The following is a 14,910-nucleotide window of genomic DNA, read 5'->3' as shown; positions in this document are numbered from 1 at the left end:
ATGGATTCCTAAAATTTCGTTGCTTGTTTTCTTTGTGGGTTTGTATAGTTTGGTTCTTTTTTAAATTTTTTTTCTTTTCTTTTTTTCGGAGCTGGGGACCGAACCCAGGGCCTTGCGCTTGCTAGGCAAGCGCTCTACCACTGAGCTAAATCCCCAACCGCCTTTTTAATTTTTTAAAATTAAGTTATTTTATTGATTAACGTTCCAAATGTTGCCCCATTTCTGGTTCCCCCTCCCAGAGTTCTTCAGCCCAATCCTCTTTCCCACTTCTTCTGAGAGGGGTGCTGTGCCACCTGCACCCCTACCCCATCCTCACTCCCACCAGAGTCCCTCTTCCCTGGGGCATCAAGTTTCCACCACATTAAGTCTTTGCATCCTCTCCCAATGAGGCCAGACATGACCTCTCTACATATGCCCCAGCATGGACCACCCCACCTATGTTCCTTGTTGTGGCTTAGTCTCTGGGAACTCTGACAGGCCTGGATTAATTAACACTATTGTTCTTCTTATGAGGTTATAATCCTCCTCAACTCCTTCAGTTCTTCCCACGACTCTTCCATAGGAATTCCAACCTAAATCCAATGGTTAGCTGTGAGTATCTGCATGTGTCTCAATCAGCTGTTGGTAGAGCCTCTCAGAGGACCGCCATGCTGGGCTCCTGTCTGCAAGCACAACATGGAATCAGCAACAGTCTCCATGTTTGCTGTGCGCACATGGTATAAATCCCAAGTTCGATTGGTCACTGGGTGGCCTTTCTTTCAGTTTCTGCTCTGTTTTTGTCCCTCCATTTCCTTTATACAGGAGCAATTCTGAGTCAAAAATTTTGAAGATCGGAAGGTGGCCCTCTGCCTCAGTTGGGGGCCGTGTATATCTACTAGAGGTGGTCTCTTCTGGTTTCGCCTCCCCATTTTTTGGCATTTCAGCTAACGTCATCCCCATTGAGTCCTAGGAGCCTCTCACGTTCCAGGTCTCTGGGACTTTCCCCTGCGTCTCACTGCTGCACATTTCCACTCACTCTCCTGGCCCTCTAGGCTTCTCTCCTGTCTCCCTGAATATTTGATTTTGCCTCTCCTTTACCCATCCTATGTCCCTTCTCACACACAGTTATTTCCCTTCCTCTGCCTCTCATAATTATTTTGTTCCCCATTCTAACTGGGGTTGAAGTATCCACACATGGGCCTTTCTACTTGTTAAGCTCCCTACAGTCTATGAGTTGCATCATAGGTATTCTGTCCTTTTTGTGTCTAATATCCACTTCTCAGTGTATACATACCATGCCGCTGAATGATAACCTATGGGTTTACAGAGTTGGGCATAGTTATGTCTTTCTAATTCCCATCAGTATGCATTGTTACTATGAAAGATTCACTGCTTCCTATGCTCGTGTGTTGTGATGATTTTTCTTTGTTCTCTTTGTACAGAATGCCTGAAAGCATCTTTTGTAAGTCTGGGTTAGCAGTCATGAATTGCTTTGCATTGAACTTTCTAGATTTTCACTTTGTGTAAACTTTAAAAGACACATAATTAGGAATGGAAATAATTTAATTTCCAGGCATAGAGCTTATCATTTAATGCTTGGCTTTTCCTTTTTCTGATGAGAAGTTTGTGATTATCTTGATGAATTTGATTAAGTAAGATTTTTTTCTCTTATAAACTTTAGTGGGACATTTTTGCACATTCGGTTATTTTCTTTTATGTTAATGATAATGCATTTTTGAGAGACACTTTTCTGGTCTCAAAGCATCTTGTAATTCATTGTTGTATCTTTCTCTACACCTGGTAGATTTTCTTCTATAATTCTAATGAATATTTTTATGTGTCTTTATCTTTTACTCAGCACCGTCTTCTTCCCAATGTAATGTTTTTCATTTATTTGAAATATGAGAGGGTGGTAATGCTTGGTTGCCTTTCTCTTACATTCTAAATGTCATAGTTCTTTAATAATTTTCTTTTCAGATATTTTTTATTTTATTTCAGGTATCCAACTGATGAAATTTTTCTCTTTAGTTATTATTTGATGGTTGACAATTCCTAATTCTTCTGTTTGTCCCATTTTCAGAATCTAAATTATTTTACTGAATTTTCTTTGCATATTATATATTTATTCTACAGTTTCCTTAGTTTTTCATTCACATTGTCGATTTTATGTAGGTTTTTAATTGAGCTCCTTATTTTATTGTTTGTTTGACTTTTAGAGGTCATTAAAACTTGCAAAAGTAGGATTTTAAACACTTTTGGCAGAATTCCAGCAATTTCATTATCTTTTTTTGAGGCATATAGAATTGTTTCCCAATATTTTGTGCTTATGTGTAATGACTTGTAGATCTTTTAGAGTGGATGTATCTTTCAGTTATTACCATTTACTTTTCTGTTTGTTTTAATTCTGCACATTCCTTTTGTGTAGTATTCATTTGGACATATTTTCTCTGTTACTATTCAGAGAGGAGAATTGAATAGCAGTAATAGAAACAAAGATTTAAAAAGCAACCCATTATTAAAATGTGTAAAAGACAATCAGGTACTTTAGTTATTCCCAAGTGACTCGTGAAACAGAAGAGCCAGTGTATTGATAAAATCTATAAATGAAGTTTAAGGATTATTAATGGGGAAGATGATTTGAATTAGAATTATAACGAGTGAGTGAAAGGGGAAATGAAAATCAAATAGTAATGAAAGGAAAAGTGTATGGATTTAAAGGTGAGAAAATTGTTACAGAGAACACAGTAGGAATAGATAAATTTCAGAAAGATGAAATCATCACAAACCTAATCAAGATAGATGAAAGGAGCCGAAGGGGTTTGCAACCCCTTAGGAAGAACAACAAATTCAACCAACCAGACCCTACCAGAGCTCCCAGGGACTAAACCACCAACAAATAAGGACATGTGGAAGCACCATGGCTCCAGCCACATATGTAGCAGAGGATGGCAATGTCCCTTGGTCCTGTGAAGGCTCATTTCCCCAGTGTAGGTGAATGCCAGGGCATTGAGGTTGGAGTGGGTGGGTAGGAATGGGAGCATCCTTATAGAAGCATGGGGAGGTGGAAGTAGATATGGGAGAGGGGGGGAAAGTGAACAACATTTGAAATGGAAATACATAAAGTATTACAGAAAAATAAAAAGTTTAAAATAAAAGAAAATAGAAAGATAGGACCTAAAGCAAAACGATTAAAAATATACCATCAGCGACCATGCTGTCTTGGTGGAAAGAGTGTAATTTCTCCCAATTGTTACTGATTTAGGTAGGTCTGAACCTATGGGAGCAGCTAATGAAATCTGGAGTTATAGCAAGTTAAACTAGAATGGGCTAGATCCAGTCTGCTTTCTGCCAGTGTTCATTACTTAGTTGAATTCCTGAGCTAGAATTGCATGGTACAGCATCCTAATGAGCTCGAGTCTCTTAGCCACCAACGTGGTGAGCTCTCTCATTTGGAGCAAGGCCCACTCTGCATGCTACTGTCTTCCATTTGTACTGGGAGTGTGAACTTTTCGCAGGTGTATTTCAGGTAATGGAGCAGCACCTACATTTAGGAATAGATTCTGTCATCTTCCAAGGGTCTCTGACTGCTTTTTAACTAGCATCTCAAAGAGTTTCCTGAACAAATTTGCATGCAATTCATTTGCGTCTAAGGTCTGGGCTATTTGGAGTTTGTGTGGTTCTTAGGGTCGTTGCCTATTCAATGTGTGTGTGTGTGTGTGTGTGTGTGTGTGTGTGTGTGTGTGTGTGTACACGGGTGCGAGTTTGTGTGCACATTTGTTTGTGTGTGTATGTATGTTTGTGTGTGAGTGTGTGTATGTGTTTGTGTGTGAGCATGTGAGTGTGTGTGTGTGTGTGTGAGTGTGTGTGTGAAATATTGCTGAATATTCTATTCTTCCAGACCGAATAATTTGAAATATTTCTCTCATCTCTGGCACTTTTCTTCAATGCAGAATAATAGTATCCTCATCGTGACTGCTTAATTCATTCAGTATGTATTTTACACTTTGATTTTATTCTTTATATGGTTTATTTTTTCAAAGTGCGGTAGAGAATCAATTGTATCTGATTGCATATCTTATTTTCAAAACTAGGAATTGCTAAGGTTTTCCTGTGAAAGTCTGCAAGTGCACCTTTCTGCAATTCTCTAACCTGTGAAGATTTTTGAATGATACCTCCTCCCTATGCAGTGGTAAACTCCAGGGTCCAAGGGGAAGAATATATGATCTTTTCAAGGTTTGAGTAGAATGATCTGGTAAAGAGGCAATCTTGCTCAGCCCGTCAGTGTTTTAACAATGCCAAGGCAAACTGTTGTCAAGAAATGAACTCATTTCTGCAGTGCCTACCTTAAGAGTTGTAGAGGTCAACCTCTATTCAGAGACCTCAGCAGGAAAAGACATTGTTTCTGTATTACATAAATCATTGTAAGTTTACATTTGTTTGCTATAGACACAGGAATAGCAATTATTCATAGAAATGTAAAGACTGTAAAAGAGAATGGTGTTAGTGTTTCCTTATGTCTAAAGGACCCCAAAACTATTCTTTTGTATATGTAAATAATCTATCTGTAATAATGTCATTTTTCTAGTTATTTTATCATTAATTTTGTGTGGTTTCTATTCTTTGTTATTTTAGAATTAAACAATTTAAAAAATATGTCAATGGGTGAGGAAAATAAAACAACTCTAAAAATGTGACAAATAATTATAGTAATAAAATACAATTTGGACTTTAAGAATTCAAAAGTTCATAAATGTAGAGTATTACATATTTAAAATATTAAATTAAGCATATTTCAAAATTATCTGGGAAGAGCCATAATAATTCCATTAAAATTCTAATGAAATATTATCATGTCAAGATATCATTGTTTTTAGTGTAGAAGTAAAAAGAATGCTATTATCAAAATGTCATGACTCTTTTTTCTCCCTAAAATTATGTTGTGGAAGAACAGTAATCATTAATTTCAGTAGAACATCCCCATCGTTCCTCTATTCTGTCATCTCGCTCTATGAGAAAATGAGAGGCTCTGTGGAAATCATCACATTGTTTTACTTGCACATACATTTCAGTGGTTGTGTCATAGGACAGAGTCTCCCGGCAGGCCCAGTTTAAGAACAACACAGCATAGAGTCTCTCAATCAGGTAGAACCCAGAGTGCCAGGAACCAGGGAGAAACCCACACGGTGCTAGTCTAATTTGCCATGTTGAAATATTTCATTAATTTATGGTTTGGGAAAATTGTTACCTAGTCTTTTCCATTATATTTACAATGTAACACTATTCATTGTTAAAGTGGTAGCATTCTCAGGAAAGTGTTCTCCTTAGCCCAATTTAGCAAGCCTTGTACACTGGTTTCTTTTTCCTATTGTCTGCTGTGGTTTCAATACATATGTCTATTTACAAAATAGACTGTCCTTCACTTTCTCTGGAATTGTACCCTGTTCTGACACCTTTTTTATCGTCAACCCTTTATATATCTTGTTATCAAGTCTTATTTATATAAATGTTTAGGGGTTTGCAGATCGCCCTAGTAACTATGGTATTTACATGTTTTTCAAAAACATCCATATCCTTTTGGGTCATTGCCATGGTTAGAGACTTGATATCTACATGATCACTACTATTAGAATGTATACTTTCTGTAGGCATGGACAGCAAAATCTTCTGAGAGATTCCCCTCAGGTTTCTGTTTAATAGGTACCCAGTAGCTGATGTGATTGATACAAAACTTGAATCCCAGCACTTGGGAGGCAGAGGCAGGTAGAGATTAGTGGGTTTGAAGTTATTCTGGTCTATGTAAGGAGATACAATACAGACAGTAGTATATAGAGACTCCATTTAACCAAAATTGTCCATTGAGTATTACATAACTTTAATGGATGGTGCATAGTGAACAAGGTGGCCCCCAGGAGAGCTGGGATGCATCAGTTGATGTCTGATTTTCTTCAAGGACTATCCTCTTACCTTGGAGTAAATGGATATTAATGAGTTCATGGTTTCAGGACTACAATAAGAGAAATAAAAAAGTAGCTAAATGGAACAATCTATTTCCAGTTTTTGGAAGGGAAGATTATATGTGAAAACAAATTATTTATTTTCAAATGTGTTGAATCAATCCTTAAAATTGTAAAATGTATTTGCTACTTACATGTGGGGGAGCTCACCGAATGTAATGGGCAGAGCAAGTGTGCTGATAAAGTCTTGAATATCCTAGTGAAAATGAAGTACAGGGAAGAAGAATGAATGGATGAATAACTCCTTTCTGATAAATTATTGAAATAGTAATTTTGTGATAATTAAATTTGGAAAGATATATCAGATATAAGTTAATTATTAAACATTAAAATCTTTTGTTGGTACTAATTGTACATATATTGAAAAATGTTTTCTCTGCAGTATGACCCCTTATTATAAATGTTTGATGAATGATTTCTCATCAGACAGATTATTTCCATCTCATTTCTTTTGTGCTTTTCAAAGGAAAAAAGGTTTGTAGCTTTTTTCTCAGGGTTCTGGGCACCAAAAGAGGTAGTCCTTATAGTGAGTACACTGTGCACCATGCACAGTACATCACACACCGCACACCTAACTGTGCAGTATACACCATAAAACACACACTATGGGCCCTATTCCTTTTGCCATATACCAGATACAATACACCATATATTAACTGACTTAAAGTGGTGACTTGTTAATATCAGTGTTCTACTTCACACTGTGTAGACAGTCACAGCACTGTAACCAGTTTGGAGCCATAGAACTAGCTCTTTCCACTTCCAGAGCGATCCCTGCCTACAAGTAAGTACACAAGAGTATTTGACAAAACACACATGCAATGACTTTTAAAGTGAAATTTTATGCCTGAAATTGATTTTTCTAGAACTAATGTTTTGAAAAGAAATGTGATGGTTAAAATTTATCCCAAGTGGTATGAATATTTATTTCATTCAAAGGTTGAACTAAAGTGAATGTCATGCCTAGGTCATATTCTTGAGTTTACCCCTTGCTCAAACTATACTTTCTGCCTCTAAATATTCACCACACACAGGGAACCAGGCTAAAATTTTTTCCATGCTGTGTCATAAATTTTGTCTGTCCACTTCTTCTTTTTCTGCCTTATCTTTTGCATCTCCCCCTCTTGCTGACAAAACGAAACGAAGCAAACTAATAAAAATATTACTGATTACCAGGAATGATAATAGAATTTAAAATAGGAAAACATTATATCCCTGCTCTTCATACCAGTATGTCCTAGAAGGAAACAGGCATTGAACAGGCTGAGATGTATTTTACCAGTGAATGTCTTGATTCTATAGAAAATTAAATAATAAGGGGCCCGTTAAGCTGTAAATAAATAGAAACAAGACTAGCAAGCCAGAGAGATCTGTGCAATCTGAGAATTCACTGTGCAGATAATGTGTGAAAATGGAGCTGGGAAAAATAACACTGCTTTTCATAGAGAAATCTCTTTGTCCGCACCAATTGGAATTCATGGAGCTGTCCAATTTTATTAGCCCTTCACCCTCTAATAGTAGTAAGTCATTATTTTCAATGTGTTCTCATAGGCAAGCTTCCAGATACTGGTAAGTGAGTGCCCATTTTAAAAGAAATAGTCCAAGTACAAAAGTAGAGAGAAAAATATTACAAGATAAATAGCCATTATTCAACATTATCAAGCCTCCCCCTTTGCTGCATCATTCTCTGATATTTTTAAAAAAGATACGAGTCAGTTTAAATGTAATTGATGTCCTACATAAAATGCTTCCATTCACCTTCCTATTCACTCTTGTGAGGAATATTGTGTCATCCAATATTATCCCGACATAAATATTTGTTACTGCTGTCATCCTTACACACAGAACATAGTATAAGCACTTAAATCTATCACTGGGATTTCTGTGTATGATGCTTTATCTTGCTTACTCTGTTAAGGATGATAACAATGACATAAATACGTACAACTCATAGGTGACACACACATATATTACAATACACAAAATATCTATTTTATAATATACATGTACACCACAGTTCATTTCAATGACCATGCCGTAGTCCTTTTCTGATTGTACAAGAAAACGTTTGTCTCTTCTAACTGTACAGAATTACATTGCTTTCACTACTGTGTATCCTGTAACATGATCATCTCTGGCAGAGTGACTTCTTTTTTTTTTCAGAATAATCAGAGAAGTTTTAGAATTTTGGGATCAAGAGAGAAGCGGACTCAAGCTTATTAGATGCCTGAAGTTGTTCAGCTGGCATAGCTTCAGTGTCCTCCACTGTCCACATAAGACATCTCTCTCTTACTGCCATGTGGTACTCTCATTACCTAAGAATGGTTGAGTAAGCAATGGTGCCTCATGAATTCTTTAATGTTTGCCTTCTGATCATTATTGGTTGTTCACGTGATATTTCTCACCGGTTCTTTTATTGGCTGCCATTTTTAAGTTCACTGCTCATTTTCTAATGGATCGCTCACATTTTACCATTACTACACCAATGAGAATTGTGTCCAGTGCTCTTCATTAGGCAAGCGGGGGTTTTCTCAAATACGCTCTTGAATCTGGTAATCATAGAGTTTTCATGTTTACTATGACCCTGTCACATACTACATTTGTAACATATTTTTGTCACATAGCATTTAAATATCTCTGACTAGTTTTTCAGAACATTATAGCCCTGGTATATCTTTTCTTTATTCACTGCTGGAATCACTGTGTTATTTCATTTATGAAGATTATTATGCTTGCTGTTATTTGAAATGCATAAATCATGTTTATTAATATATAAAACGTATTATTTTATGAGTATCGGTGCTTGGTTTGCATGTATGTCTGTGCACCACAGTTATGCCTGATATCCCAAGGCTTTAAGAGAGTGTTGGATCCCATGGAAGAGGAATGAGGCTATTGTTAGCCACCATATGCATTCTGGGAATTGAACCTGGGTTTTCTGGAAGAGCAACCAGTGCTCTTAAGCAATTTGAACCATCTGCTCATTCCCTTGCCATTAGTTTTGTTTTTATTTCTTTTGGTTTTTGATATTAGAGTGCAATCATTTCTCTCTTCCTTTTATTCTTTCCAAACCATCATTTTGGAAGTGAGGACAGGAGAATTTTTTTTCATCTTTATTAACTTGGGTATTTCTTATTTACATTTCAATTGTTTTTCCCTTTCCCGGTTTCCAGGCCAACATTCCCCTAACCCCTCCCCCTCCTCTTCTCTATGGACAGGAGAAATTTAAGAGCAGAGAGTGAATGATTATGCTGTGAGACTGTGTCTACTAAGAATGTCAGCAGCTACACCCTTAAGTCTCACCAACATGACTGCCTAATCATGAGCTGAGCAAGGACAGTAACAATAGGCATGCTGATGTGGACAGGGAAAAGACCAGGAGGCCTCAACCCTTCACAAATAAACACAGAAATCCAAGGAATGCTGAGAATGGGAGGGATGGTTTTCCCTAGAGAAAAGCACACCAACCAACTATGTTATTAGTCTTGTGAGGTGAATTGTTAGACATTGTACAATGCCTGGCTTTCTTCTCAGCTGACTTGTAGTTGACATTAGCACTGCCATGTTTTGTATGATATAGGCTTCTACATTTTCTTTGGAACCCTGGTCTGTTTCAGAGGCTTTTTAAGGTAGCACCCATCATTTTGTTGTGGCTGCTTTTGGTTCATATTCAAATTCTCAAAATTTATTTTTTAGTTACTTTTTATTAAATCTAGAGAATAATTGGCTTCTTAAAATTATATGATTTGATTTGATCATTTTTCATCTCCTATTGTAATTTGATGGCCTCTCTGATCACTGGTCCTCTTTGACAATATCTGAACCCTCCTTTGGCTTTGATGTATTTTCAATATTTTAAAATATCATCATGAAATACATAATATGCATAAATATATTAGTATAAAATTCAGAGCCCATTTATCGTTGTTCCTATTCTATACTTTCAGGGCTGGGCATTTGTATTGGGTAACCAATCAGCGGGATCATCTTCTGAGCACACACATTCTTCCTCTTCCAGCATCTCTTAGTTGTTCTTAGATCTTCATCTGCACGTAGCACTCAGAGATTTCTCCAATCTATTTTGGCTGGTCAACAGGTGCTGTCATTGTTTAGGACTTTGTGGGCAACCATGGTGTAGCAATTTCATGTCTATAGTTTTGTGAGAACAGAATCCAAGAAAAATGTCCTTTTCCTCTTGCTCTTACAATCTTAACCCCCTCCTGTGTGATGTTCCTTGAGTATGTGGACATTATTATAGATATATCTGTGTGATGGGCGTGACATGGTCAGTTGTCCTCTGTGTCCCAGCCAGTCGTGAATTTCTGTGATGTAGAGAAAAATCTCTGTGTACTGAAAATGCAACACCTGTCCTCTAAAGCTGACGCAGGAAATAGAAGGTGGGACACCTGAAGAGCAGAGTGGATTCTGTGATAGAGCCAGGCACAGTAGATTGGGTTCCTGGGAACAGGAAAGAGGACATGCATGAGGCCTGATCAGAGGTAACCTGCCATATGGCAGAACTTAGATTAGAATAAATGGAATATTCAGGTCCAGTCTCATGGGAGAGCTATGGCCTAGATATTTGTAAATATAGCTGAGTCACAGAGTCATTATTCCAGGAACTTGAGGCCAGCAGGGGAATAGCCAGATACAAGGTAATATTCTGCAAAACGAGCCATCTTTGTTGAAGAGCAAGAGCTACACTTGTCTATTGGTATAAGGGTAAGCATTTAGAACACACTTAGGAGTGATGCTAGCTTAGGGAAGTAGCAGCACTAGTTGTTCTTCTAGTTTCCTCGTCTACACTAACTATGATAGTTGGCTAGTCTTTAGTATCCTACATGAATTCCCTCCTAGAAGTACAATTAGAGAGCTGTTGGCCAAGACATGTGTTATTATTGCTCCATTAAGGATTTCTTGGCATGCTTTGTCATTGTTGTGGTTTGTGAGCATCACAGCTTGGTAGGAATATTAATAGATTTTCTCCCTTGGCTGATTGCTAGCACCTTCTGGAACTATGCAAGCTAGTCCTCAGGAAGGAAGGCTTTAGGTCAGTTCCAGCTTGGTTCTTCCAAGCCGTGCTCAAAGTATGTAATGTCTTCAAGTAGTAGGGACTTATCTTCAAGTTTTGGGATGAAACCACATGCCAAAAAATTTGCATGGTAAATGGATAGAAACAAAATATATTATATGGAGTGCAGTAACCCAGGCCCAGAAAGACAAGCCCAATGCATTCTATGCTTGTGATTCCTAAAGCATACCTTAATTTAAAGATGCAAATGCAAATGCCAGTCAATAGACATGTGCATTGCCAAACTATTTGGACTTATTTCTAGAATTGTTTATCTTTTTTTTGTCTTTGGTCCTACATTTTTATTTTCTTCCTTTCCCCCCTTTTTTATCTCATATGAGTCACTCAGAGGATTTTCTGTTTATTTAATAATATTTTTCTATCTTCTCTCTTTTTCTTTTATTTCTTGTCTTTTGACTTTGAAGCAATAGACCACATGTCTAATATTTTACAATTCATTTTATCCCACGGAAGTCATAAAAATTTCCATTAAACCCAAATTTATTGGGTATGATCATTCCGTCTTAATGTTGAATGCTCTGTCATCATGGCATATCCAATTTTATATGCTGGCATTATATTCTTATTGTTCTGTTATTTAGAAATATTTTAAATATAATTGCTTGGTGTTATAGTTATATATACCTACCTATGTGTTTTGTTAATTTACAATCATTTTTGGACATAACTCTTCCTCATTTCTTCTGGATGAAGTGCCCATTAAAACTTTTTTCATAGGACTTCTCATGTAAAAGCACTGATATCTCATTCAGTGTTCTAAGCCATCTTTGCTCTAATTTCTTGCCTGAAAGATAGTGTGATACATCATAATATATTGATCAGTAGGTATTATTTCAAATGATCGTGCTATCCTCCCACCTCAGTAATAAGGATGTGTGCTCACACTAAAGTCATAGCCTTCGGTTTTTTCTTTGTTTTTTACAACTCTTGCTTGGTGGCATGCAATGAACACTCATGACGTACCTACTGCGTGGTAAATTAAGAAGTGTATCTTCTTTGATACTTTTATATTTGACCGTGCATATTTTTTTATAATGACAATATTCCTTTACATACCTTCTATTTAGTTTTTATCCATACTAACAAGTCTTGCTTTTTTTTCTAAAAAATTTGATTCCAAATTTAAAGCATTACTCTCTGCGTTCTTTGGACGTTTTTCAAGAATTTATATAAAACACTCAGTTACTGTATATGATGGATTGACTCAGGAATGAATATCCTATGAACAGCTTACACGTCATTCTTCATTTTAACTTATTCCATGGTATTTATGATTGGTGTTGGCTTGTTTAATGTTATTAGTTCACTTGTAAATTTATTCCCTTATATTATGGTTTCAACTCCTTACTTATCCATCTTTAATGTGTAGGTTCTGTCAGTTTACTCCTTGTCTATGATGTGGTATTGGAATGAGTTAATGCATGAGGATTGGCCTTTGTTGTCTAAAGTCCCAGTCCTGATGGCTGCACTGTTTCAATTCCGTTTCTGGCCAGTGGAAAATTGACATAGCTTTATACATGCAACATAAATTTGCTTACGGTTTCCAAGTTTTAATCTTATTTCCTAATCTATGATACAGTGTGAAGTCGAGCTATAGTTCCATGTAGCCATCTTCAATGGAAGTTTCTGTAACCTTGACTTTGATTATTTTTAAGCATTAAGTGCTTAAAGAATGGATTGTGTGCATGATTGAGTTAACATACAACGGATTCTTCTTCTTTTTGCTGTAATAACAGTGGTTCCTTGCATATGTACTTATTTTAATTATAAAACACTTTATATAGAGGTAAAATGTCATACTTTCTAAGTTAAAAGATGTTAATACAATGACTACATCTTGCAGACTTGGAATAATTTTTTCAAATCCTTTATTTTGTGTATAGAGAGTAACGTGATTCAGTAAAACACTGGAAGAAACTTTGAAGCATAATGATAATTACTGGGTGTGTACGCACGTGAGGTGTGTGCATAGTTACAAGTTTATGCTTGTTTATATGTGTTCATATGCATGTGGAGGTCACAGGACATTAGATGTCTTCCTCTTCTACCCCCTTCATTTTTTGAGATAGGTTTTGGGGTTGCAGATGCAGTTGTTCTGGCTTCTCAACAAGCTCTGTATCTGTAACTTATATCACAGGACGGAGGAAGGAGATGGGTGTCACTGAATCTGACTATTTGGTGTGCGCTGAGATCCAAACTCAAACCCTCGCTTGCCTACCAGATGAGCACTTTAGCACACATTCTATCTTCTCAAACAAACTGAAAACATTTGTAAAGGAAGTGAGAGCATTTTCCACAGGATAGCATAGTGGATGACCGCATGGGATCTCGGGAGAGCTGGAGTGTGACTTAGGGCATGGGAATTGCTCTAGATTCTGCAGTAAATAAATCATGCCACGCCTCAGAAGCCTAGTTCTCACATTTGAGAATTTACAGTATTGACATACAGAACTTCCAAGGTTTTTGCCATTTCTAATATATAATATTCTGGCATTCTAATTGAGATTTTATATGTGAGATTGTGTATAAAATTTGCAAGTTGATTTGACCAGACTATGAGCAAATGGTAAAGAGAGTTAAGTCTGTGAAAGGACAAATGCCAATGGAAGCATCCAAGAGTACTAAGGAAACGAACCGCACTCACGCATAGGTAGAAACATAAATCCCAGCAGCAATAGGATAACAGCATCGCAGAACAGATCAATTTCTAGGCCTCACTGTTTTTTTTTCAGGAAAAGAATATTTCATCTTGGCATTTGAGAAGTACAAGATTGTATTTTCAATTTTCAAGTTTGAAAATTGCTTAAACGTACCACTACTTAGTTTCTATTTTAGCCCCAACATGATATAAAAAGGAATGCACAGAATTCAAATTGGCAAATAAATGAAAAAGCACATTTCCTAACATCCTACCTATAAAACACCTCACGTTTTATAATTTAGAAGGAACTTGGCAGGTATGTGCTCATTAGCAAGAATTTGGTATTCCTGTTGCTCCAAATCACCAATATTTCATATATGCTAGAAAATACAGCATGATAGTTAGGGAACTACCTTTTATTAAAACTTTGTTTACAAAAATAATCTCTTTCTTTGTTGAAGACTTGGACTAGAGTAGCCATACCTAGATGTATCCTGTTGCCAAAGAGTCAGTAACAAATGTCTGTAGAGGCTTAATTAAAAGTGAGAGTCATATGTAAATTCTGTTTGTACCATTAATAGCTGTCATAATGTTTAGCCTTTCTTAATATTAAGTTAGCTTGTGAATTGGCTTGAAATAGATATTTAAAACATTTGAAAATGCCATGTAGGACTTGATATGCTCATCAATCTACCAAATCAAACTTAGATCTTACAAGCACTGTATAGGGTTTCAAATCCCTCTTGGAAAGCTTCTGGGACTAGGAATTCCCTTTATTTCATGATTTAAAAAACGTGATTTTTAAATATTCCATATATTATGAATTACTCCTCAATGTGCCTTAGGCAGAACACTGTAACTAAATAAATAATTTCTACAGAAAATCATATTAAGTGGCAGGCATAGCCCCAGATCACATCAGATTTTGCTCTAAAAATGAAATCTTAGGAAATTTTTAGAGATTTTGTGGTTTGCAACTGTAAGTCCATTCACCTACAGTGGATTTCAGGTTCACTTAACAGACCTGTAGTGGACCACGTGTGAGCTCAATGAATCTATGATGGACCACAGCTCAGATTAATAGACCTATGATGATCGCAGCTCAGATTAATACACCTATGATGGATTACAGGTTGGATCACACAGTGGATGAGAAATGTAGAGAACCTTCAGACTTCAAGTGA

This window comes from Rattus norvegicus, chromosome 8 (assembly GCF_021556685.1).
Source record: "Rattus norvegicus strain SHRSP/BbbUtx chromosome 8, alternate assembly SHRSP_T2T, whole genome shotgun sequence".
NCBI lineage: Eukaryota > Metazoa > Chordata > Mammalia > Rodentia > Muridae > Rattus > Rattus norvegicus.
Note: the sequence above shows the minus strand (reverse complement) of the source record.